General features: G+C 43.7%; 1 pseudogene; it reads left to right on the top strand.

The window, feature by feature from the left end:
- Positions 1 to 21552: 21552 nt before the first annotated feature.
- LOC104600790 (putative calcium-binding protein CML18 pseudogene) lies at positions 21553 to 25312 on the top strand (annotated as a pseudogene).
- Positions 25313 to 26825: the final 1513 nt, after the last annotated feature.

The following is a 26825-nucleotide window of genomic DNA, read 5'->3' as shown; positions in this document are numbered from 1 at the left end:
CATCATAAAAAACTAGAAATAAGAAGGGGAAGAAAATCTTAGCACCGGCCACCAGGTATTTCATTAGAGGCGTTTCGTTTCGTTTGACCATGAATCAGGAATATTTCGCCTCCAATTATGCACTATTTCTTTAGAAGAAATTTGTTTGATGGAGAAACCTGCTAAAGTGTGTTGACTTCATTATTAAAATGTTTTCATTACAAAGGTATGTTATCTCAAATAAGTTGTCAATATTAATTAGTCCTTTCAATGTGCCAGGTCAGAGTGATGATTCAAGATCGCTATAGTAATTCAAGAAAAATCTCAAAAATATTGCTTCTTGAAACGGTCTCTATCATGTATAAAATCTGAGGCCATATGCTTTTTCAATCCAAACTTTTCTCTAAGTCGAGGGGCAGCCATCTTCAAATATTATTACCATTATCAAAAATAATGGAGGAAATAATAGGAAAGGAAGTAACCCATTTTGCCCAAAACCCTAACATTAAGGTTGCGTTTGGAAACATGCAAATGGAATGTAAATCCCGGTTTAGAGTAAATTTGTATTTTGGTTTATTTATTTATTTATTTTTTGTGTTTGGTAATATTACATTTATGCATTAACAAATGACAAAAAACACATTTTCTAATGCATATTTACATTGATAATAAGATGTAAAAGTATATCAATAAAAAAGAAAATTTGCATTCAAGTGGGCTTTTGATAAAAAAAATGCATATGCTTTATTGGAATTTGTGTTTGCATTCATTACAACTAAAAGTTTTGGTAAAATCTAAAATGGTAAATTTATCAGTGCAAAACTAACCCAGCTTTACAATTTATATGAACTGTTTTACACTCTACATATTTACATTTACGCTTACATCATTCCCAAACACAGTCTACAAGACTCTTCCTGAACCATTCAACTCCACCCAATACAAGCTAAATAAAAACAAAACAAAAGGCACACAGAAATAAAAATTCATATAATTTTAGCAATGGGCTAGTCAATACTATCTTCATGAATAAGATGTTTGACATTGACTCTTAGTTCAGAAATATTGTTGTAGATAGGGCTGTTCATAACAAGACCCAAACCGACCAATCTAGTCCGATCCAACTCGAGTTGGCCGATTTTTCTTCAGCACCAGTCGGTTTCGGGCTACAAAAAATATAAACCGATTGTTCGGTTCGGTTTCGGTTTTCATGTGTGAAAATCGAAACCGAACCGACCCAAACCGACTTAGATATATTATATATTAACATATTTCAAATATTATATATATATATGATATATTTCAGATATATATTATAAAATATCAGTTTTAATCCATCAAATCATTTTTAATTTCCAGGCATCTAGCCTTTGCTTTCTTAGACTTGAATCGTTTACCGTTCACACCAAGAGAATCATTCACAAAACCGACCCAAACTGATTCAAACCGACCAAGTCGGTTTTACTTAGTACTGGGTTGGTTTTGGTTTCATTTCTAGGTAAACCGACCAGGTCGGGTCGGTTGGAGAAATGCCAGTAAACCGAGCCAACCTGACTCGTGAACAACCCTAATTGTAGATGGTCATGATGAGTTTGGATTTGCTCCTCACACAGACCTCAGTATGTACTGCTCGCACATCAGGAACATCCCCCATACTTGTATGTTATTATTCATAGGAGATTTTCCCAATACATGATGGGATGTGGCTGTGAGGTTCGTGTGAGGAGCAGATCCCCATTCAGTCATGAAGCCTTTCTTTTTTGGCAAAAACAATTTTTTTTTTCAAATAGGGTTGTAATTGGTATGGAAATTTGAATCTTAATATGGAACCTAAATTGACATAGGGATCTCAAATCTAACCTTCATGTTTAATTATTGACGTGTTAATAAAACAGAAGGAACCTCAATCCCAACCACTGAGTGTGCCTATCAAATTTGACTCCCCCTAAGGAGCTCGAATTTGCTATGCACAAAGATACTATCTTCACGTACCAACCTGAAACTGAGGGGGTATTTTGTAGTGTGGATGAGAAATTGGTGAGTGTGGACTGGTCCACACCACATTTTGTGGCAAAGACTAATCCACACCACACCACAGTCCACAAGTGTTCTAAATTATGGACAGATTGTGTGGATTGGACCAGTTCACACCCACAGTGGTGTTCTGTAGGTGTGGTGTGGACTAGTCCAAACCACACTTTTTGATCCCATGTATCTCATATGCAATTTATGAAATAATCTACACAGTCGATCATGAATATCTAATTTGTATCACTTATATAATAAATAAATTGAAAAAAGGCTTTGACAATTGAATATTAACTAAAAATATTAATTTTAACAAAAATGATAATAAAATAATTAAAAAATAAAAATTATTATTTTATTGATAAAAATATTAAAAAAATAATATTTAAACAAAAGAAATAACATATTATTGCAAGATAAGCATAGCACCAAACTATTTATACAAACTAACAAATTTATTTCTAACAAATCTAATGATATACTGGCAGTGGAGAGATTTTGCAGAGCACAGCGGCAAAGATCTTTGGCAGAGGAGACCTTCAATGGTAAAATGATGTATAGGGTTTGGAGGATGTTGTGAAGCAGAGTATAACGAACCATGGACTGATCCCATCAATGAGAAAGTGTTGTTGATGATAATTTGGGGTGTGAATAGGGCCGGTCCATGATATAGTATGGACTGATCCTGTTCACAACCAACCGAATGGGGAATTTATCTTGTAGCATGGATAGAAACAGCCCATTCACAAGATGAACACGTTACCGAATACCACCTAAAGCTGCACATTTGAAATATATCCCCATATATGAGTGTTCCCGATGTGCTGCTGTAGCCTATTAATTGGTAGGGTTGATAGTAGTACATGATTACATTCCCATTTTAGTGAACCCGCTGTGATACCAAACATGTTGTAATTGATTTAACACACTAATTACATGTGCTACACCTACCCGCAAGACACTACAGCTGTAGATGGGGAACACCAAGAAGGTTAGACACGACGGTGTTCTTGTGGAACATGGATTCATCCTCACAACCAATTGCAACTATACATTGGAAATATCTCTCTATGAATAAAAACATATAAATAAGGAGATATTTCCAATATACAGCTGCAAATACGGTATGAGCAGCATTGTAAGGACTGAATCCGATCTCGATCTTGTTGGGAGCAGATCCGGAATCACTTGTAACAGAATCACGAACAGAAACGTCTTTTGAGTGTTGACAGTACCAACAATCATATCACATGGACGAGCATGCATTGAAAAAAATACCCCATTCATTTGCATGCTTGAGTCGCGCCTTTTTTGGACGGGATGTGTTGTAGTAGTACAATTTGCATTCCGATTCATGCCCGGAAAAACTGTAATCGAAGATTGGCCCAGACCATCATGACAAAAGACAACAGTTTTTTTAGCTGAGGCCCGAGGTTCATTCGCTGCATATATATAGGTCCTCTTTTTTAACCCTGACATTGCGCCAACGAACATGATCAGACGAGTTGGGAATTTTGCACTTTACTAAGATGTGGACAAATTCTCCCTCCCATTTTGTGTTTGTCTGTTTGTACTTTCATCTACACATCCCGCTCCGACTTCATTTCTTTTTCCACTTTTCACGCTTATTTTATGATTTCTGCTCTACCTGAGCCAGATAGGATCGGCCCCGGTACTGACTCTACTGGCCTGATTAGGAAATTGGCAGATCAGATTCCCAACCAAGACCTTGGGCTTATACCTTACAGTGTCTGTAATAGGCCCAGAAGGCTCAAGTGACCCCCAATTATTAACCATGTCGATTTGGTAGATTAAAGGTCTAGTGATTTATCAAAAAACACTAAAAAAAAGTGATATCACATATTAGGTAAGATATTGTATGTAAGAAAGAGACAAAATCTAAAAGATAGGGTATCATATTCATCTTCACTAAATAATGCTAATACTTGCTTTAATGACGGGCATGAAACGTTATCATTGGTTATCAACTTCTATACAGCTAGGGCATTCAACTAATCCCAACTCTTTACAAGGACATACAGTCGATTGGGGCTTTTAAAATCTTTATAAAATTCAATGCAAGATGCACCAACTAAGCCAAAGCCAAAGCGAAAAGTGAGGGATTGGAAATAGGACCCATCTTAATTAGATCCTACATAAGGAGGTTGGATGGGTTTTGTGTATTGTTCCCGCCCACGGTCAATGTCTAGTTCTCCAAGTATATGTAGGAATAACAATGGGACGTGTTTGGGTTGGGGACCATATTTTCTATTTCCAATTCTGACTTTGAAGCAAATCTTCATCCCTCACTCTGATCATGGCTGGGGATAAAAAGAATCCTCCATCCCTGATCCTCGATGGAGACTAGGTTTTTCATCAAGGACCCGAATCCCTAGAATTTTAAATTAAATTCTTTAAAAAATAGATTTATTTAAAAAAAGGAAAATGTTTTAAAATATCAAAATATTTTAAATATATTTCAATATAAATAATATATATATATATATATATATATATATATATATATATATATATATATATATATATATATATATATATATATATATATCTGGGATGGAGCGGGGAATTCACTCTCCGTCCCTATCCCTGTCCCTTGTTGGAATCACTATCAATCCCCATCCTCACCCCGATCCTTACCAAGATAATCTCCATCTCTAACCCTATCGGATTGGCAAAGCCAAATACTCGACGGGGATGAGGAAAATTATCATCTTCAAGTGTATGGAGTATGGTTTTCAAAACTGGACCGGACGGTCAGACCGGAAAAAGCCAGGAATGGGTCAGGTGGCCAGTTCCGTTTTCCCCCAAAACCGTTGATTTTGGTCAATGAACCACTGAATCGGGCGGTTAATCATTCAAACGGTTTTGACCGTTATTTATTTATTTTTTTATTAGAACGGGCCGAACATTCGGTTTGAATGATTAGACTGTTTGACCTGGTAACCGGACTCCTGACTGGTTCGGTCACTGGATCGGTTTTAAAAACCATATTATGGAGCACTTGGATTTAGATAAGATAGAAACATGATGTGTACAAAGCGCTAGGAATGCCAATGAGTCGGGTTAGGTGTTAAACCCACACTGACCCGGCCCTAGCTAAAGTAACGAAACAGGAAGGGACAATGAAATTTATTATTATTCTTATTATGAACATGAGCACTTGGGCATCTCAGCATAATGAACATGCGCTATTGGAAAGAGAGAGAGAGTCCAAATCCCAAACCGGAACATCTGACCTGGCACTGGGCCGTCCAACTTACCATGAGGAGGAGGGAAGACCCTAATCGAACAAACATACCTCCATGGGATGGTTGATGAGTATTTAGTGCCTGAATCACGCGGTTGTGTCTCAGGGTTCATAGTATCAGAAACATTTGGGGTACATTGATAACAAATGCATGTGATGAGGTTTCGCTTCGCCCACTCCATCTCCACATTGCATTTGGCAACCATTCCTATCAATAAACGGTGCCTATGCTTTTTGTCTATTTGGGTTGGCTTGAGAACTTAATTGGTACACTTTCCGGTGACCTTGAAAATTAAAATGGACCTCACCAAAAATAACAACTTAATCTTAAACACATCAAAATGACCAAAATAACAGATATTAATTCATCCTAATTATATACCAAACGGAGATCGAGAGAGATCATGGGTCGTCACATGATTCTTCTATCTTTTGTCCATGAATTTTCTTCGTAATCTCTGCAATTAATTATTCGTTATCAAGCGGTTCTGATAGACTAATACAACATTTAATTAAGTTTCTCTTTTGCATTAATAATAAAATGATCCTCCGGCTTCTATTTGTCATTATTAATAATGCAAGAATGTGTGGTACCAGATCAGTGGGAGGGGGCAATTGGAGACAAACCCCACAACCATGACGATCAGTTCCTAATTTTCATGAATTTGTGCTGCAAAATTGTCCTAATACCGACGTGTTTACATTGGACCACATTCCTTGCTGGAAGAAAAGGACAAAAAAAAGTATTTCTCTTATTTGTCTTGTCTCACTACAATTCAGTATTCATAAATAGAGGTAACGTATGCTTTTCAGGTATGACTTTTCCATGTGGCAACTGGATGTATGTCACACCCCAAAAAGTCCCATCCATCCATCCATCTAGACAATTCCCTCAAGTTGGCTTTTCTTGGTCCCAGATCCCAATAAAATTAAAGGAAGAGTCGTTTTGATCACGGTTCATGGATTCACGGGAGTGCTTTTGGAATTCCCGATTTTGAATGGTTTTACTTTTCACTTTTTACTACCACCAGTCCACCACTATTCCAATTCCATGGAATTCACTCCCCAGTGGATCGCTCAATTCCAAGTCTTGGTGTGCAATTCCTCTTCAAGAAAATTAAAAAGAAAGGCTAATGTTTTTGGGAAAACCTTGAAATACATAAATTGCAATTTCATCACATAAGATGCATTAAGAAAAAGTAAATTGCAATATATTTGGCATAATAATAGTTTCTCTTTCTACACCCAACTCGAACACGATTCCTACACGTCATTTAGCAGTCCAAATCAGGTGGTAAAACTGAAATGGTCGGATGGTCAGACCGGTTGACCTGAGAATCAGTTGGGTAATAAGTTCCATTTCGTCATAAAATCGTTTTTTGGCCAAAAACCGTTGATTTGTTCAATAATGTGTAGATTCGGGTGGTTGAATTGTCGATTCAAACATCGGTTTTTAGTTGTTTTTATTTATTTTTTACATTTTTTTATTTTTTTAAGTTAGAACGATTCCATGTCTGGTCTAGTTTTTAAAACCTTGGAGGTGAGTCAAAGTGTATGCAAGGTGTAAGTGTTAAAGAGTGTCTAGAGTATTGGAACAAACAAGGGATAGGGGTGGCAAATGGGTGGATTGGGTTGGGTTGGGTAAGGGTTGAATACCAACCCACCCTGACCCACTTGACCCATCCACATTAACCCTTAACCACCCTCAGTCATACTAACTCACCTACCCTCACCTATAATTCTATAAATACAAAAATTGGTTGGGACAACCTGTACACCTAAAATAATAATTTTTGAGAGAATAATCTCTCTCAAGATTATCACATGACAAAAACGAGTCAAGTAAACCCGTATACCTGAAAATGCAAAAATTATAGATAAATGTAGAAAAAAACCTGATGAAGGGGAATTTGGCCCGACCTCGCAATCACCCGACGCGTGGCAAAAAACAAGTAACTCGGGACAGTAGAGCGCCCGAAGCGAGCACCAAAAGCAAGTCCAAGCTCACTACTGAGCCCGAACTCCACCAGACCGCCCTAAAAGGAGCCCGAGCTCCCTACCAAGAGCCCGAGCTCCCAACGGGGAGTCCGAGCTCCCTATTAAGAACCCGAGCTCCCTACTGAGAACCCGAGCTCCCTGCAAGGAGCACGAACTATATTGGGCCCCAAGCCTCACAAAGCTGTGACCCGAGCTGGCCCATGGCAGCTCGGAACATTCCCCAAACCGAACTCAAGACATCTCGCTCGCCACTCCAACACTTCGCTTCCGAAACACTAGGCTGACCAAACGTACCTGACACCAAGGACGTCCGTATCCAAGGGCAACGCACCTGACTGATTTGGGATCTGACGCCTGACAGCCGCACTTCAAACGGCCTCCTGCTACCGTCACTTGCCACCGTCGTTACTAGCCGTAGAGACGGCTCCGACAAAAGGAGCAGTGGCGGTTCTGTCCGGCCAAAGGAAGAGACATCCGAACTGGCAGGAGTTCAGAAGTAATCATGCCCGATCTGACGGAAGCCTGGAAGTGAGTGCGTGAGGTGGTTATAAAAGGCTCCTACCCCCCCAGGAACGAGGTATGTGAACTTTAGTGCTATCTGGTCTATCTTGCCTTTGAAAGACTCTAACTTGAGCTTCGAAGCCCTTACGCCGGGTTCTCCCCGGAGCTTCTCTTCTCCCCCCGTTTCAGGTCCCTGCCACCCAGTTCAGAGGCAAGATCGTTGACAGCTAAGATCGGCCGGATTGTGCATCATCAATACCAAAATTGCAAAAAATTATAGAAAATGTAGAAAAATGCAAAAAAATGCATCTTTTATAAAAGTGCTTTCACAAAAGGTACTTCTATAAAAGTACTTCCGTAAAATTGCTTTCATAAAAGTAATTTTATATAAGTGCTTTTATTCTTATAAAAGTACTTTCATAAAAGTGCTTTCATAAAAGTACTTTTGTAAAAATGCTTTTATGCTTTCATAAAAGTGTTTTTATAAAAGTACTTTCATAAAGTGCTTTTGTCTAAATGCAATTTTGTAAAAGTGCTTTCGTGTAATGTAAAAGTACTTTTGTAGATTTCGTAAAAATCTTTTTCATAAAAATATTTTATAAAAGTTCTTTTTGTGTAAAATTACATGTGAACACGAAAGTTAATAAAATCTATTTTATTTCACTTTTAATCTCAAAATGAAATGTGGCATGGTGGTTAGGAATTGTAATGAAATGTGAAGGCACTATGAGGCATGAGTTCGAATTACTTCAATTGCTGTTTTTTTTTTTTTGAGATTTTGGCGAGCATAGATAGAGTTGACTTTGATCTAACCCATCCTGACCCTAATGGGTACTGATGATGCGCAATCCGGCCGGTCTTAGCTGTCAACGACCTTGCCTCTGAACTGAGTAGTAGGGGACCTGAAACGGAGAAGATGAGGAAGCTCCGGGGGGAGCCCGATGTAAAGGCTCCGAAGCTCAAGTTAGAATCCTTCAAAGGCAAGATAAAACCAGATAGCGCAAAGTTTGCATACCTCCTCTTTGGGGGAGTGGAGAGCCTTTTATAACCACCTCGCGCACTCACTCCTAGACTTTTGTCAGGTCGGGAATGATTACTTCCGTGCTTCTGCCAGTTCGGGCGTCATTGCCTCTACTGGGGCAAGACCGTCACTGCTCTTTTTGTCGGAGCCGTCTCTGTAACTGGAGATGGCGGGGGCAGGTGACGGTGGCAGGTGGCCGTTGAAGTGCGGTTGTCAAGCGTCAGATCCCAAGTCAGTCAGGTGCGCCGCCCCTGGATACGGACTCCTTTGGTGTTAGGTATGATGTGGTTCATCACGTTCAATGCTCTGGAGGCGAAGTGCTTGGAGCGGTATGTGAGGCGAAGTCTTGAGTTCGGATAGGAGGGGGGGTGTCCCGAACTGTCATGAGACGAGCCAGTTCGGATCACCGCTTTGCATGGCTCAGGGCCAAAGGGAGAGTTCGGGCTCCTCGTAGGGAGTTCGAGCTCTAAGTAGGGAGTTCGGGCCCCTTGTAGGGAGTTCGAGCTCTAAGTAGGGAGTTCGGGCCCCTTGTCGGGAGTTCGGTCTCATCGGGGGGAGTTCGGATTGCTGGTCTCTTCCCGTTGGTGTTTGTACCCTCAATACGCTATTTTAAGGGCCGAGCTACTTGTTTTTTTCCACGTGGCATGATTTGCGAGGTCGGGCCAAATCTTCCTTCATCATTTAACCCCCACTCCTCGTGCTAAGGGTCTTGCCCTGGCGCGGGGAGTTCGCAAGGTGTCAGGTAGATTTGCCCTGCACTTTGAATCTTGGTTCTAGCGGTGCGAGGTGGGTTGTCAGGGTTCCTTGGGTTTCTTCGGGCATCCATTAGGCGGGAAGTGCGCCGGCCTGCCCAAACGCTGATAGATGTGGCAGCGCGCGCTTTATTTCGAAATTTTGAAAAAGCGCGCCACTTGGGGGGCGCGATAGCAGGCGTCTTGTCAAATTTGAAAAAGACGTGCCGCTGCCGTTTTTACTTAGGAGACGTGCACTGGCGTTCCGTTAGTTTCGAAAAGATGTGCGCCGGCGCTCTGTCAGTTTCAGAAAGACGTGCGCCAATCACGCCTCGGTCTCGGGGGATGTGCGGTCAGTGTGGCTGTAGGCCGTCGGATTGGCTTTGATCTAAGCCGTCGCCTTTCGGTCACTGAGTATAAATAGCAGGAGGGCCCCCAGCCGTTGTCACTTCTGTATTTCTCTCGAGCTCGCGTCCGAGTCTCAGCTCGCATCCAGTTCGCGTCCAGGTTTTTTCAGTTCGCGTTCAAGGCCTTCCGCTCGTCTGAGCTCCTGTGGTCTACAGCCTTTGTCTGGGTGAGTACTTTCCTGGATCCCATCTCACTCCCCGATGTCTAGCTTGGATGGCTCAGATAGTCTTTTCAGCGGGTCTGATGCAGGTTCTATGAACCGAGTCGCATCCCCCGATAGCCCTAGCGAGCCGGAGGTGGAGCTCGAGGAAGAGTTCGAGCTCGTAGGCCGAGGCGCTTCGGGTAGTTTGGTGTCCACCTCTCGTCGGGGTCGGATGTTAGACAAGTTTGGTCCTTCGACCATGACGCCCGAGGGGCTCCAATCCCTCAATACCTACTATAACTTGCCCGAGGAGTACGCTTATTTCATACCTTCGGGTAGCTTTCCTTGGGAACACGGTCCTGATGAGATCATGATATTCCGGGAGCAGCTCGCTGCGGGGCTGCGATTGCCTTTCCATCCCCTCTTTGTCGAAGTCTTGAACCACTTCGGCGTGATGGTCGGCCAGTTTCACCCGAATTCCATTCGAAATTTGGTGGGGACATTCTCCTTATTTAGCAAAGAGAGCTTTCCGTTGGATTTGGAGATTTTTTCTTCAATCTGATGCTTAAGAAGCAAGCGGGTCCCCTCCCCGAGCGTAGGCGGGCTTACTACCTGTCTCCTCGCCCGGGCTTTAAGCTTTTACATGAAATCCCCAACAAGGTCCCAGCATGGAAGCGGGACTATTTTGGGGTGCGAAGTGTGCTAGGGTGGCCGTTTCAGACCGGGTGGGGGATGGCCGCTCCTGACTCCGGGGTCACGCTTGACAAAGAGACGGCGAAGGGCCTCCGGCAATGGGCGCGGCTTGGGTTGAAGTGTCAACAGTATCTGACAGAGGCCAAGCTCATTGCGGTCGGCCTGAGTTCGGGTAGGTTCTTCACTTTAGAGATTCTTATCTTGTTGTCTTTCTTGCTTTTTACTGATGGCGAACTCCTTTTCACAAGTGTGATGGATTCTCGAGGGACCCGGGGTGGGCACTTGTTTCAAGGCATGAAGAGGAGAAAGCGGGTTGCCAAGCGAAGTCGCGCTGAGATGCCCCGGGATGCGGAGCCCGAGGTGCCGGACCATCAGCTAGAGGATCTGCCCAGGGAGCCCGAGATGGTCCCTCCAATGCAGGAGCCGGCAGGGGGCCCTTATGTTGAGACTACCTACACAGGGGCTCCTACATACTCCGGTGTTCCTGCTTACTCCGGGTCTGCTCATACGTGAGCTGGGCCCTCGGGCTTGGGTGCCCCGGGGGATTTCAGGAGTGTGTTGTCGCCGACCCATGCTCTTCAAAAGAGTAAGGAGGCTATCTTCCCCGAGGAGGTCGCGGCGTGGACTGATCTCCCTCTGCATCAAGTGGCTGTCGTGCCGTTACCCATGCCATGGTGGTAAGTGTTCTCTCTTTTTTAGAGCTCTTTGGCTTTCGTTTTGTTGGTTCTTTTGATCACTCGGTCCTTTTGGTAGGTGAATTCTTCTATTCATGCCTTGGCGGCTCAGGTAGAGAGGAGCTCGAGGCAGGCGCGAGCTGCCGAAGAGGCTCGTCGCGCTGCCGGGGAGGCTGCTCGTGCTGCCGAAGAGACTGCTCGTTTTTCACGGATCAGGCAGGCGAGGTCTCAGAGAGATGCTGAGGCCAAGGGAGTGGTGGTGAAGCACATGGCGGACTTGAGGCTGGATCTGCAGCATCAGGTCGAGTACCTTCAGGAGGACATCAGGGAGAGGACGCAGATCTTTTCTCAAGGTATCGAAGATGCCAAGAAGAAGGCTGTTGATGAGTACATTGCTTCGCCGGGTTTTGACGATCTGATGGTGGATTCATACAGGAGGGGTTTTAAACTAAGCCGGTGGATGATCCGGAATACGTACCCCGAGATCGATATTAGCGCCATATCCACTTCGCGCATAACTCAGGAGATGGCTAATGCTGCTGATGGTGAGCCAGACTCCGAGGGCGAGGCGGGGCCTACGAGTATTGTTGAAGTGCCTTCTGATAATGAAGAAATAGCTCTGGGCTTGTACATTTTTTTTTATGTACTACCTTACTTTTGAAATGGAATGACTTTTGCTTAAGTGTTGGTTGTTCTTTCTCCTGAGCTGAGCATATTTGCCGAACTAATCATACGTCCGATTTGTTTCCTGTCTGGGCTACCGCACTCACGCGGCCTGTTTTGGTGGTGATTTTATCCACTTTGCTTGGCGGTCTATAGGTAGTATCGCCTTAGGTTGGCTATGTTCCATGCTCGGGGTACTTGCTTTCCCTCTAAGGTTTCGAGCTCGTATGCCCCCCCCCCCCGGAGTGCTTTCTTTACTCTGTAGAGTCCTTCCCAATTTGGTCGGAGTTTTCCTACGCCGGGTTCGGGTACCATGATCTTACGGAGAACCAGGTCGTCGACACGGAAGCTCCTCTTCTTTACTCTGGCGTTATAGTGCCGAGCTACCTTTTGCTGGTAGGCCGCAGTTCGGATGTGCTCGAGGTCTCTCACCTCGTCCAGTAGGTCGAGGTTGGTGCGTAACTCGTCTCCGTTTGTCTGCTCATCGTATGCTTCTAGTCGCAGCGTAGGTACTTCGATTTCTGCTGGGATTACCGCTTCGGTGCCGTAGGTGAGGTTAAAGGGGGTCTCTCCTGTGGCGGTTTTTTCCATGGTTCGGTGAGCCCATAGAACACTTGGTAGTTCGTTCGCCCACAACCCTTTAGCTCAGTTTAGTCGTGCTTTCAGTCCGCGGAGGATAGCTCTCTTTATTACTTCTGTTTGACCGTTTGCCTGCGGGTGTGCGACCGACCTGAAGTGCTGACTAATTCCCATGCTTTGGCACCATTCTTGGAACTTGATATCCTCAAACTGTTTGCCGTTGTCGGAGATCAGAATCCGGGGTAGCCCGAAGCAACATACTATGTTCTTCCAAAAGAAGTTCTGTATGTTTCGGGTTGTGACTGTTGCTAGAGGTTCAGCTTCTACCCACTTTGTGAAGTAATCTACTGCCACCACTAGGAACTTTCTCCCACCTTTTGCTGGCGGGAATGGCCCCAGAAGGTCAATGCCCCATTGCACAAAGGGCCATGGACTGGTGAGGTACTTGAGGTCGGCAGCAGGCTGATGGTGAATATTGGCATGCTTCTGACACTTGTCGCATTTTCTGACGAGCTCGACGACCTCTGCCTTCATCGTTGGCCAGTAGTATCCTTGTCGAAGTGCCTTTTGAGCGAGGGCTCTGCCCCCTAGGTGTCCGCCGCACAAGCCTTCATGAGTGTCGCGGAGTACGAGCTCGGCTTCGGCAGGTCGCAAGCATCGCATGTAGGGGAGCGTGTAGGATCGTCGATACAACCGTTCGTCTATTATGACGTATTTGGCTGTCTGGCACTGCACCCTCTTGGCTGCATTGCGGTCCGCAAGGAGGGTTCCATCTAGTAGGAAGCTTGCGAGCGGGTCGATCCAGCTCGGCTCTGCTTCAAAGACGGGAGCGACCTCTTCCTTCCCATCGAGAATGCTGGGCCGAGGTAAGTCCTCTATGTACACAGTTCTCATGGCGTTGTGACTCGTGCTGGCTAGCCGGGACAGGGCGTCGGCCTCAGTGTTCTCTGACCTCGGGATTTGCCTGATGAAGTGTGACTGGAAGTTGAGCAGAGCCTCCTTTACTTTTATCAAGTATGCAATCATAGTGAGCTCGCGTGCTTCGTACTCACCTGTAACTTGGTTGACCACGAGCTGGGAATCACTGCAGATAACTACGTGCTTTGCTCCGACCTTCTGTGCTAGGTTCAGCCCGGCTATCAGTGCCTCGTACTCCGCCTCGTTGTTGGATGCTGCGAACTCAAAGCGTACTGCGTATTCCAATTTTGTTCTTCTTGGGCCGCGTACCACTATTCCAGCCCCGCTGCCCTGCTGGTTCGAGGAGCCATCTACGTGAAGGATCCAGGGCTCCTCATCCCAGTTCGCGTTTGGCCTAACCAGGAGAGATGCTACACTGGTTGCTACTTCACGGGGTTCAGACTCTATTGGTTCGGAAACTCCGAGCTCGCCCGAACTGGGGATCTCGGGCTCGACCGGCTCAGGGGCTTCGAGACTAAACGTGCACTCGGCGATAAAATCTGCCAAGGCTTGGGCCTTAATAGCGGTTCTTGGCTTGTACTGGAGGTCGTACTCGCTGAGTTCGATGACACATTTCGTCAGTCGACCGGAAACCTCGGGTTTGAGTAAAACTTGCCTCAGAGGTTTGTCAGTCGGGACGATGACGGTGTGAGCCTGGAAGTACGGGCGGAGTTTCCGAGCTGCTATCACCAGTGCATATGCTAGCTTTTCTATTTGCGGGTACCTTGTCTCTGCTCCCTACAAAATTTTACTAACATAATAGATGGGTCGCTGGACCCGGTCTGTTTTTTTTATTAGTATCGAATTGACCACCTCGTCACTTGCCGAGAGGTACAGTTCTAAGACCTCGCCCTCCTCGGGCTAGGCTAAGGTTGGCACACTAGCGAGGTAACTTTTTAGCTCGTCAAACACGAGCTGGCAGTCTTGGGTCCATTCGAACCCTTTGCCTTTGATTGCTTTGAAGAAAGGTAGGCAGCGGTCTGCTGATTTGGACATAAAGCGGCTTAGAGCGGATATATGGCCATTTATCCTCTGAACTTCTTTTACTTTCCGAGGTGGTCTCATATCTATGATGGCTTTTATCTTGTCCGGGTTGGCCTCAATACCGTGCCGATTGACAATGTACCCTAGGAATTTGCCCGAGGTGACACCGAAGACGCATTTGTTAGGGTTCAATTTCATGCTAAACTGACGGAGGATTTGGAAGACAGAATCTAAGTCTTGTATTAATTCCTGTGAAAACTGTGTCTTGACGACCATGTCGTCTACATAACATTCTATCTTCGTGCCAATCAGGGGCTGAAACAACATATTTACAAGTCTTTGGAAGGTTGCCCCGGCATTTTTTAATCCGAAGGGCATGACCTTGTAGCAGTACAGGCCGAACTCGGTTATGAAGCTGTTTTTTTCCTCATCGGATTGGTCCATCCGGATTTGGTTGTAGCCCGAGTAGGCGTCTAGGAAGCTTAGCAACTCATGTCCCGAGGTCACGTACACTAGGCGGTCAATTCTGGGGAGGGGGAAGCAATTTTTCGGGCAAGCTCGGTTCAGGTCGGTGTAGTCGACGCACATGCGCCACTTGCCGTTCGTCTTTTTTACCAGCACTGGGTTGGCCACCCAGCTCGGGTAATGGACTTCCCTTATGAAGTCTGTTGCGAGGAGCTTCTCAACCTCCTCATCGACCGCCCTCCAGCGCTTTGGGGCTAAGTTGCGTTTCTTCTGTCTAACGGGTCTGACTACAGGGTCAGTATTAAGTTTGTGAGTTTTCTGGCCAGGGCTAATACCGGGCATGTCGGGCGCGGATCAGGCAAAAATATCTAAATTTTGAAGTAAAAAACTCACCAGTTCGGTTCGTAGTGGTTCCTCGACGGAAGCACCGATCTGTAGTGTGCGAGCTGGGTCCGTAGCCGAAGTCGGGAATGTGACCGTTTCCTCTGTGGGCGAAGCTCGTTCCTCACCTTGCTCCGCAACCGCTCCAGTTCGAGGTCGTCGGCCACCTTGGTTTTTCCCTTCAAGGCGGCAACCTAACACTTGCGGGACTCGAGCTGGTCGCCCCGCGCTACCCCCACACCGAAGTCAGTAGGAAACTTCATGGCCAAATAGTAGGTGGAGACCACCGCTTGTAGGATATGTGTGATTGGCCGCCCTGTTATGGCATTGTATGGGGAGTGGGTCGCGACCACCAGGAAATCATGGTTGAGTCTGACCGCACAAGGCCATGTGCCGACTTCCACATGTACTGTTATTTTTCCGAGGGGCCTGACTTCCTCTCCGCTGAAACCCACCAGAGGAGTGTTCGCGGGCTTCAACTCGCTCTTCTGTAACTGTAGCTGGTCAAATGCTGATTTAAAGAAGATGTCCGCTGAGCTGCCCGAATCTACGAGTACACGTCTGACCTCGAAGTCGCTGATCCTTAGTGTAATAACAAGTGCGTCATCGTGGGGGTAGTGGACCCCTCGCGCATCGTCTTCCGTGAAGAAGATTGATTCTTCGGTCTTTGGTCTTTTTGGGGGGTTCCGTTCCTCGAGGGCCACTTCGCGAACTGAAGTCCGGGCTGCTGCCGAGGTACATCCTACTACCACCGAACCTCCCACAATTACATGGATGGTTCCCCGAACTGGCCTTTCTTCCGGAGGCTGTCGCTGCAACCGTTCGGCAGGTCTACTGCTAGATTCGGGAGCATCCTTCTCGTGCTCCCCTTGTCGACCTGCCTTATTGTTATTATTGTTGTGCTGTACAAAATTTCTTAAGTATCCGCAACGGATGAGTCACTCTATCTCGTCCCGGAGATTATTACACTGCTCGGTACTATGACCGTGGTCTCTATGGAAACTACAATACAAATTCTTATTTCTCTCGTTCGGATTTCCCTTTAGGCGAGGTGGCCACTTCACATATGGGGCGTCCTTGATCGTCATTAAGATCTCGGTCCGCCTCATGTTTAACGGCGTGTAATCCGTCCAAACTTCTAGGGGAGCTCGGAACGACTGGTTCGACTTCGGCTCCCGGGCCAGGTTTTTCCTGTCGACTGGGTTGGAGGGCTCGCCTTCCCTCTTTCTTTTCTCGTTCCCGCCTTCGGCTCGTTGGTTGATTTCTTCCTCTGTCCTCATGAACTTGTCCGTGAGCTTGAGGAATTCGGCCACGGTTGCGGGCTGGTTAGCTACCATTTGTCATTTGAACTCTTTGTGCGTTACTCCTCTTTTGGCCGCCACGAGCTGCACCGCGGGGTCTAACCGCGGTATCTGGAAGCATGCTTCATTGAATCGCTTGATGTAGCCCCGGATGGATTTTCCTTCCCTTTAGACTAATCTGAAGATGCTTTCCTCCGTTCTGGGGCACCGTTTGCTGGTGACGAAGTGTGCGGTGAAGACCTACACGAACTGGGCCCAGCACTTTATCGACTCGGGGGCCCGGTTCCTATACCAAGTGCGAGCTACCCCCCTGAAGGTGGTGGTGAAGGCCACGCACATGCACGATTCGCTGGCCCTAGCGAGGTGCATTTGGGATTGGAAAGCGTCAACGTGGTCGTTGGGGTCGAAGGACCCGTCATACTTGTCCAGAGGTGGGAGCTTGAAATCTCTAGGCAAGTGGACCGCCAGGAGTTTTGATGCGAAGGGGGAAGGAACTGAGAGAATCGGGGCAGCTCCTACCTCGTCCGAGTTCGTCTCTTCTTTGCCTCTGAGCTCTGACAAGACACGGGTGGCAGTTCAGCGACTTCGCCGGCGCCTTCGTTGTTGAGTGGGCCTTGTATTGGCGCTGCTGGCCTCCGTGTTGCCGAGCTCGATGGACCTAGAATGCTGGTAGTCACCGCCAGGGCGCCGAATCGGTTTTCCGTGAGCGAGAACTCGGGCTTGGAGCGCCGAGGTGTCGATCTTGCGAGCGAGGTTCCCGACCCGCCTGCGAGTTGTGAGGCGGGGATGATTTTTTTCTCTCTTCGGCCTGAGGACGAGGCCTGGCTGTTAGGGGGGTTCTGGGGCTGGGAGGCCTTTCCTTGGAGGGGGCGTCCATCCTGCGGGGAGGCCTTAATCGGCCTCGGAGCAGGGTGCCGAGGTGGAAGTAGTGGTTGGTTCAGCAGCAGTTGGGGGAACTGCTGTTGATAGTGATACTGGGAGATGTTGTGCAGTACTTGGTGCTGGTGAAGCTGGTGTTGCTGGAACTGTTGCATTTGGGCTTGCATTGCCCGCATGCACTGCATCAGCGTCCAACCGGTTTTGGCTGGCTGCCAGGGGGACGACAGTTGGTTTAGTAAAGGTTTTCTCAATAGGGGGAGGAAAGGGGATGCTCGTGGCAGGAAGGTTTACGGGCGCCACTGCTTGTGGCGCATTCAAGCTGGGGATCCCATCCACCGAAAGGGGGATGGTGAACTGTTCAACGCACACCACGGAGACTTGAAGTTGTTCCCCGGTGTTGTTTGTCTTCGTGCCACGTCCGGCGTTGCTGGAATAGGCCATGAGTGTTGGGTTTTTTGAAGAAAAGGGGTTATGAGAGTTTGGAGGGAGGCTTTTTGTAGCTTTCCCACAGACGACGCCAATTGATGATGCGCAATTCGGCCGGTCTTAGCTGTCAACGACCTTGCCTCTGAACTGAATAGCAGGGGACCTGAAACGGAGTAGATGAGGAAGCTCCGGGGGGGACCCGGTGTAAAGGCTTTGAAGCTCAAGTTAGAATCCTTCAAAGGCAAGATAAAACCAAATAGCGCAAAGTTTGCATACCTCCTCTTTGGGGGAGTGGAGAGCCTTTTATAACCACCTCGCGCACTCACTCCTAGACTTCTGTCAGGTCGGGAATGATTACTTCCGTGCTTCTGCCAGTTCGGGCGTCATTGCCTCTGCTGGGGCAGGACCGTCAATGCTCTTTTTGTCGGAGCCGTGTCTGTAACTGGAGATGGCGGTGGCAGGTGACGGTGGCAGGTGGCCGTTGAAGTGCGGCCGTCAAGCGTCAGATCCCAAGTCAGTCAGGTGCACCGCCCCTGGATACGGACTCCTTTGGTGTCAGGTACGGTGTGGTTCGTCCAGTTCAATGCTCTGGAGGCGAAGTGCTTGGAGCGGTGTGTGAGGCAAAGTTTTGAGTTCGGATAGGAGGGGGGGTGTCCCGAACTGTCATGAGACGGGCCAGTTCGGATCACCACTTTGCATGGCTCGGGGCCAAAGGGAGAGTTCGGGCTCCTCGTAGGGAGTTCGAGCTCTAAGTAGGGAGTTCGGGCCCCTTGTTGGAAGTTCGGGCTCCTCGTAGGGAGTTTGAGCTCTAAGTAGGGAGTTCGGGCCCCGTGTTGGGAGTTCGAGCTCTAAGTAGGGAGTTCGGGCCCCTTGTAGGGAGTTCGGTCTCTTCGGGGGGAGTTCGGATTGCTGGTCTCTTCCCGTTGGTGTTTGTACCCTCGGTACGCTGTTTTAAGTGCCGAGCTACTTGTTTTTTTGCCACGTGGCGTGATTTGCGAGGTCGGGCCAAATCTTTCTTCATCAGGTACCATCGACCCAACGCAACCTGACTTTTTTCCATTAACCCTAATGGATTACTCAACCCATATTGACATGCAAATAGATTGGGTGGGTATTGATGGGTCAAATGGGTTTGAGTCAAGATTGTCAGCCTTAGGGGTTCACATATTTATAGGAGGAGAGCATCTTCTTGAAATGAACCGGCCATTCACACATGATTGGAGCCTAATCCACTTGTCATGCCTATTATTGACACATTATGTGCATGTGGTTGGCAATGGGTCCATGTTGAATGCATTGGCATTGACGCTTTAATAAGTACCACAATGTATAGCAATCAGCATCTAACGATGTCGATTCTGCTTATGGTGTCTAGCATGCCTTCACATGGATGTCCATGTGTTGCTTCTTCGATTGACAAGGCACATGTCGTGAGCTTGTATGCATGTGCTAGCTCGGTTCGATCATACACATTTTTTTAAGGTAAAAGGATCCACCAAAACGTCAAGGATACAAAAGGAGCCCCCTTATACAAAAGTGATTATTTGAAGTTAAGGTGGTGAGCTAGTACGAAAAGACTGAGTCCTATTTACATTAGTTTTCTTGTTAGATTGTGAATGATATTTACATCTTTCCTAATTATATAGATCATATTTATATTATCAAAAAGAGTGAGAAGATACTTGGCATGATCCTGAAGAGCTTTTCTATTCCATCTAATGTTTCTAGTTGTTCTCTTTAGCTTCAACAAAACGTCTTTTGCATTAGAGATTAGAGTAGCCCTCCGAATTCCTAGAAGAACAAATCTTCTTAAACCTCTATGATTGCCCAAAGTTCAGCTTCTGAGGGTTCATTTACCTGACATGGCTGTCCTTTTACAATGTAAACATTGTGGGAATAAGATAACGAATATAAACCTGTTGAAGCTGAGTGAGTGCTAATGTCCCAGGATTCATCCACTATGACTAGAGAGTGAGAGGTGAAATAAGTTCTAGCTTTGGCTGTGCCATTCACCTTACTCCCAAGAATATACTCGGCCAAATCAATTGGTATCAGGTCGGCTTAGGCTACATTTTGGCATTCCTTATTTGAAGGACTTATTTTCTTTTCTTGTAAGTTAAAAAGGTCAGTATTCATAAGAACATTCTAATTACAAAAAATGAGGTAAGTCCTTAAAATAAGGAATGCCAAATACAGCCTTAGTCTAGTTGATCAATCATTAAGATTGTATTTGACATTCCTTATTTTAAGGACTTATCTCCTTTTTCCATTAAAATCACCTATAAACACTGAGTTTTTAACTACAAAAAGAAGACAAATTTTTGAAATAAGGAATGCCAAATGCAGCCTAAGTCACCTTAGCTAAGGAGATGTGCATATTTGCATATGTTGCACCCAACTCGCCTAATGTGGTCATAGTAGTGTCTTCTTAAGTGAGTTGAAATCCCCATTGCCCCTGGTCCAATGCCAACCAGGTCATAATACTGCCTATCAATTATATAAAACTTACTCTTATATATGAAATATAACAGACCTCACAAGAAAATCGGAGACTTGAAGGTTCAACCATAATACCGGAAAGACATGATATCCGCAAAATTTGTGACCAATCAACTAGTATCATAAACTTCTAAACCAATCAGCTGGAATTTAAATGATTTTTGAATGGTCAAAACTCTTCTGGTACCATGTCTTTTCACCACATGATGTTAGAAAGACTTTGACCAATCACAACCCCTATGAATTTTGATGAAAACCCATATGATCAGATATTACTTTTATGATTCCCGGTTGATTGATTATAAGTTTTTCCAGTACGATATCTTTTGGGCATCCTAGTCAAACTCATTATTAATTACATCTGTTAAGAACAAGAAGAACCGGTGCTAACCCAATTATTAATCTAGCTAGTTAGTCAGAATCGAAACCGACATAATTGGTTTGATTGGTTCAGTTTTTGCAAATAGATTCGACCCAGTGGCAGTTCTATTTGGTGGTGCTATTCTAGTTGTCAATGGACCTGTTCATGGGCTGGGTAGCCCGACAGGCCAGCCCAATATTTTTTGTGCTTGGACAAAATTTCAAGCATGCGAGCTTGGCTCGGGATTTAAATACTGGGTTTGATTATTTTTTAGGCGGGCTCGGGCTTTCTCAAATAAGCCCAGCCCTATACTATTACATATAATAGAAATATACATTTTTTATATATAATATGTATGTATTTATAAAATCATTATCAAATATTAATTTATTAAAATATTACTAAATTAATATAATATTAATTTATTAAATTATATAAAAATAAGACATTTTATGTGCAGATCGGGCTTTGGACTCAAAATTTCTGCCTGAAAGTCGAATCGGACTCGGGCCTGTACAATTTCTGTTAATAAAAAGGCTAAGCCCGGCCCGCCCGAACCCGGCCCGTGAATAAGTCTAATTGTCAACATCGCTTGTGGGGTTACAGCTGTGTATATGTTGATGTTATGGCTCCGGCAGGACCGGCACCGTCGTGAAACAGCTTCCGCCCAGCTGATTGGAGAATTAGCAATCGACGCTAACAGCAGATGTGAAGCACCGAGTTGACATAACAGAATAGATTTTATCACTTTACCTAATCATAAGGACCCAACAAGGTTGATTTAGACCAATCGAAGAGGAATCGCTTTCTGCATATGATTTTTACTTGTGGGCTGCAGCAGCCCAAAATTGGCTGATGTAATTTTTCATGTCGTATTGCTGCTACGTTTTTATCCGTGGCCTATTTCCATCCACGTGGAAAATGTGCTATTTTTTTTCTACCTTTGCTTACCTACAAAACTTTGAAAGATTAACTCAAAGGAAAAGACTGTGATCGCGTAGCGTGTTTATCACCCATTTGTTTCAAAATTTGATTTGAGATATTACGTATATTTATTAAGGGTCCGTTTGGTTATCAGTCAAAATCAGAATCAAAATCTTTCAAAATCTGAATTGAAATGGTCTATTTCCATATTCTGTTTGGTTTAGATAGGAATGTGAATGAAAATTAAAATCAGCATGAATGGGAATGGAATTCTGATTCTGCTCAATCAAACAGTTGGAATTATAATATTCCAATTCTAGGCTTACCTACAAAACTTTGAAAGATTAACTCAAAGGAAAAGACTGTGATCGCGTAGCGTGTTTATCACCCATTTGTTTCAAAATTTGATTTGAGATATTATGCATATTTATTAAGGGTCCGTTTGGTTATCAGTCAAAATCAGAATCAAAATCTTTCAAAATCTGAATTGAAATGGTCTATTTCCATATTCTGTTTGGTTTAGATAGGAATGTGAATGAAAATTAAAATCAGCATGAATGGGAATGGAATTCTGATTCTGCTCAATCAAACAGTTGGAATTATAATATTCCAATTCTAGGCTTACCTACAAAACTTTGAAAGATTAACTCAAAGGAAAAGACTGTGATCGCGTAGCGTGTTTATCACCCATTTGTTTCAAAATTTGATTTGAGATATTATGCATATTTATTAAGGGTCCGTTTGGTTATCAGTCAAAATCAGAATCAAAATCTTTCAAAATCTGAATTGAAATGGTCTATTTCCATATTCTGTTTGGTTTAGATAGGAATGTGAATGAAAATTAAAATCAGCATGAATGGGAATGGAATTCTGATTCTGCTCAATCAAACAGTTGGAATTATAATATTCCAATTCTAGACTCCTATTCCTGTGAATCAAATGGGGCCTAATTTCTGAAATTTTTATTGCCCACGATACCTTTTGAACGCTTATCAATTTATTCAACAATATAAATATGCTGGTTTATCAAAACACAAAGTTGTTTCCGTTTTATATCGATAAATTTTGTAGTGTTGTTAAACGGTTTTCCATTGTGATGAGTACTCCCTCCCTTTTCTTAACCCTTTTTTTAACATTGATTAAATTTGAATATGAACCACTTACTTGGCTAAGTGTATTTATTCATGTTCTTTTATTTAAGCAGGTAAATAAGTCAATCACCATTTTGGCCATAAAAATCCATTATTAAAAGGGGTATTATTGTCCCATCCAAATGTTGACAACTTTTCCCCTATGTGGGAAAGTTATTTATCCATTTGGGAGATGACTTAAATGATACCTATGAAAATAAACTTTTCCAGATTCCCACGTAAATCTGAAATTAGACCTTTCAAAAATAATAATAAAGTAAAAGAAGTGATAATGTAAATTAAATGTGTTGAACGTAAATGTAGTCCGAGATAAATAGTCCAACAAATATAAAGAAATGATTCAAAACCATAAATAGTCCAACGAGTGAAGAAATGATTCAAAAACTTAAGTAGTCCAACAAGTGAAGAAATGAATTAGTGGGTTGGTGATGAATATTCAACTTGGCTTCTTGAGAAACTACTTTCTCCGAGTAGCATGTTTTATATGAAAACCTAGAAGAAAAGAATTTTTGTTTAGGCAAATATAAAATGGTATGACCCTACATCATTTAATAAGCCATTCGGTTAATTTCAACTAAGAACTTTCCTCTATCGAATCAACATTTAGTATCAAGACAATCAATCTTGCTTTGAAGTCCCAATAGGACTTGTAATATATGTCCAAAAGATAGATAGAAGCAAGTAAAAAAGCCACACTACTTTACAAAGAACAAACTAAACAAAAAATAATACTTCCAAAAAAAAATCACTTGAAAATACCCATTTTCCTTCATTCATGCCATATGCAATCTCTAGTAAAAAAGATTAATTCCATAAACTTGTATTTTCATGACAAATAATTTAGAAATATGTAAAATATTAAATAGGAAAATCGTCAAGTTTATTAGCTACCCAACTTTAGCTTCAGCCATTAAGGAGCCCCAAACCTCCTAAAAATCTTATTTTACTAAACCACAAAGCAATAAGTTTTTACACATGGTTGAGGTTTGCATTTTGAGTTCCAAATATAGGGTTCATTCTGATTTTGCACTTTATTGAATTTAAAAATTAAACGTACTATACTGCTAAGATAGTTAAGTCCCTAGAAATAAAAGAAACAAGACTAAGGCCCGTACTTCTTTTAATACACGAGATCACACATTAAGTGGTTTTGAAATACTTATGGGTGTTTGGTAAAGAAGTGGAGAATAAGCACATTTTTTTAAAGTACCTCTTTGAAAAAATGACTTTAAGTTGGTTTTTTTTAATTATTTCTTGAAGAAATACTTCTCCAAAAAAAATAGGACAAACGGTCCCTGATAAATTTTTATAAAATCTAAAATACCCCTACACCCTAAAAGTACTGTTCATCATCTTCTTCCCCTTGACATCAACACAACGTTTAAATTCTTCCTCTCTCCTTCTCTCTTACCCATCCTGATCATCCCCCTCTCTTCCCTAACGAGATAAAAGGAGATTTCACCCCTGTTCATCGTCTTCTCGACGAGAATAGGGGAGTTGCAGCGGTGACAACCTCCCCCCCTCTGATCTATTCATCCTTTTTTATCCCTTTTCATCATTTTCTCTCTCTCCTTTTCCGTTTATCAGCTCCCCCTCAATCTCGCCCCTCCACTTTGTCTCCAACCACTTCTAGAGGTCGTTTTCGTAGCCGTAAGGAGTTGCAGCAGCCTGTTCGAATAGTAGCAACGTCCGTGCCGTTCAAAAACGGGAATCTGATGTCATAAACCAATCAAAACTCTTCGATTTTCAAAAACGGGAATCAACTCCCCCTCTCTCTATCGTCTTACCCTATTGATGATTAGTTATTATTCAAACAGGGGAACCGTTGAAACTCGATGATGAGTAGATTGCAGAACTGAGGGAGATCTTCCGATCATTTGATTGGAACAATGATGGCAGCCTAACCCAGCTTGAGGTTGGGTCATTATTGACATCACTTGGACTCAAGCCGAGTCAGGATCAACTCAACGCTCTAATTCAGAGGGCTGATATGAACAACAATGGTTTTGTTGAATTCTCTAAATCCGTCACCCTGGTGTCGCCAGAGATCCTCACTACGAAATCTCCATACACAGAAGAGCAACTCCGGCAGCTATTCCGGATGTTTGACCGTGATGGCAATGGATACATTACAACGGCAGAATTGGCCCATTCCATGGCCAAGCTTGGTCATGCCCTTACGGCAACGGAATTGACAAGAATGATTAAGGAGGCTGACACTAATGGCGATGGTTGGATTAACTTCCAGGAATTCTCTTAGGCTATTATTGCTGCGGCTTTTGACAACTCATGGACTTGAAAGCATTTTCTGGAGAAAAATGCGGTTACGTGGACTTACTTGATATCTGGGTATACCCATCAGCACATGCCCGATGAAAGTATGTGCTCTTTAGGGCTGTTCACGGGTCGGGTTGGGTTAGTTTACTGCGGTTTTTTCAACCGACTCAACCTGGTCGGGTTACCTGACATAGAAACCGAAATCGACCCAGTGTTAAGCAAAACCGAGCTGGTCGGTTTGAGTCGGGTTGGGTCAGTTTACTACGGTTTTTCCAACCGACCTGACATGGTTGGGTTACCTGACATAGAAACCGAAACCGACCCAATGTTAAGCAAAATCGAGCTGGTCGGTTTGGGTCGGTTTCGGTTCTAAGTTCATCCCTGTGATAAAATCTTACTAATTTTAAAAACGGTCATAAATTGAACATCATTTCAGCCATCTCCTATGATAAAATTTAAATGAAAAGTTAATCACAAAAGTTATTCATTAATCACTATTCACTAATCCAAAGTTTCTTGCAACCATTCAAAAACTAGGTGGCCTGATGGGCTTTGGAACTTCATGTTTGAACTAGGAACTAAGTCGGTTCGGTTTGGGTCGGTTTCGGTTTTCTTGTGTAAAAACCGAAACCGACCCGAATCATCGGTTTAGGAATTTGCACAACCCGAAACCAACCCGTGCTAATGAAAACCCGGCCGACTCGGGTTGGGTCGGTCCGGGTTGGTCGGTTTGGTCGGGTTGGGCCTTCTTATGAACAGCCCTAGTGCTCTTTTGCGCTCGATGAGGCAAAAATGGGAATCTGAGAATTTTGTGAAGGTTGTTAATCGGAGGAGTCTTTCTGTTGTCCAATCTATAGTTCCGACTGTTCCAATAGTTCCGGTGAAGAGAATGAGAGGGAGAGGGAGAGATCTGAATAATCTACAATGAAGGGTAAAATTGTCATTTGTGTATAAGTACTTGTGGGAAAAGTAGCTTACCAAACATCTCCATCCCAATAAATACTTAAAAACATAATAAGTGATTTGAAAAGTGAATTACCAAACAACCTTAAGTGGTTGTTAAAACAAGTACTTAATCATCAAACAGGGCCTAAAAAAACCATGAAGATAGTGGTCCGTCCATAGACACATCTGTGATTAAGAACAAAAACAAACCGTCCAAAATTCAAATATTTCAGCATAGAAAATTCAATCCAAACATAAATAAAATCCAAAAGTTTTTGTTCATTTTTGTCACTTGAAAATGTCAGTTTTTCTTCGTTTCTTATTTTACATTTTGTTGTTAAGATTTATATTTTACTTTTTATTTAATATTTTGTTCTATTAAATATATGCGAACTTTTTCTTATTCCATAAAAAGAATGTTTCAACCTAAACTAATGGCAAATTTGTGATTTGAGAAAAAATATGAAAAATATATGGAATAGACATACTTTCTAAAATACAAAGATTATGCTGGAAATTTAGAAAATGGAAAATATAAAATATAAATAAAATCCAAAATTTTCTTTCCAACCTAAACCAATGACTTGTGA

The sequence above is a fragment of the Nelumbo nucifera genome, chromosome 8, assembly GCF_055504915.1.
Source record: "Nelumbo nucifera cultivar China Antique chromosome 8, China Antique-T2T, whole genome shotgun sequence".
NCBI classification, from domain to species: domain Eukaryota; kingdom Viridiplantae; phylum Streptophyta; class Magnoliopsida; order Proteales; family Nelumbonaceae; genus Nelumbo; species Nelumbo nucifera.
The sequence above is the reverse complement of the archived record's forward strand: the minus strand, read 5'-3'. Positions and strand labels throughout refer to the sequence as shown.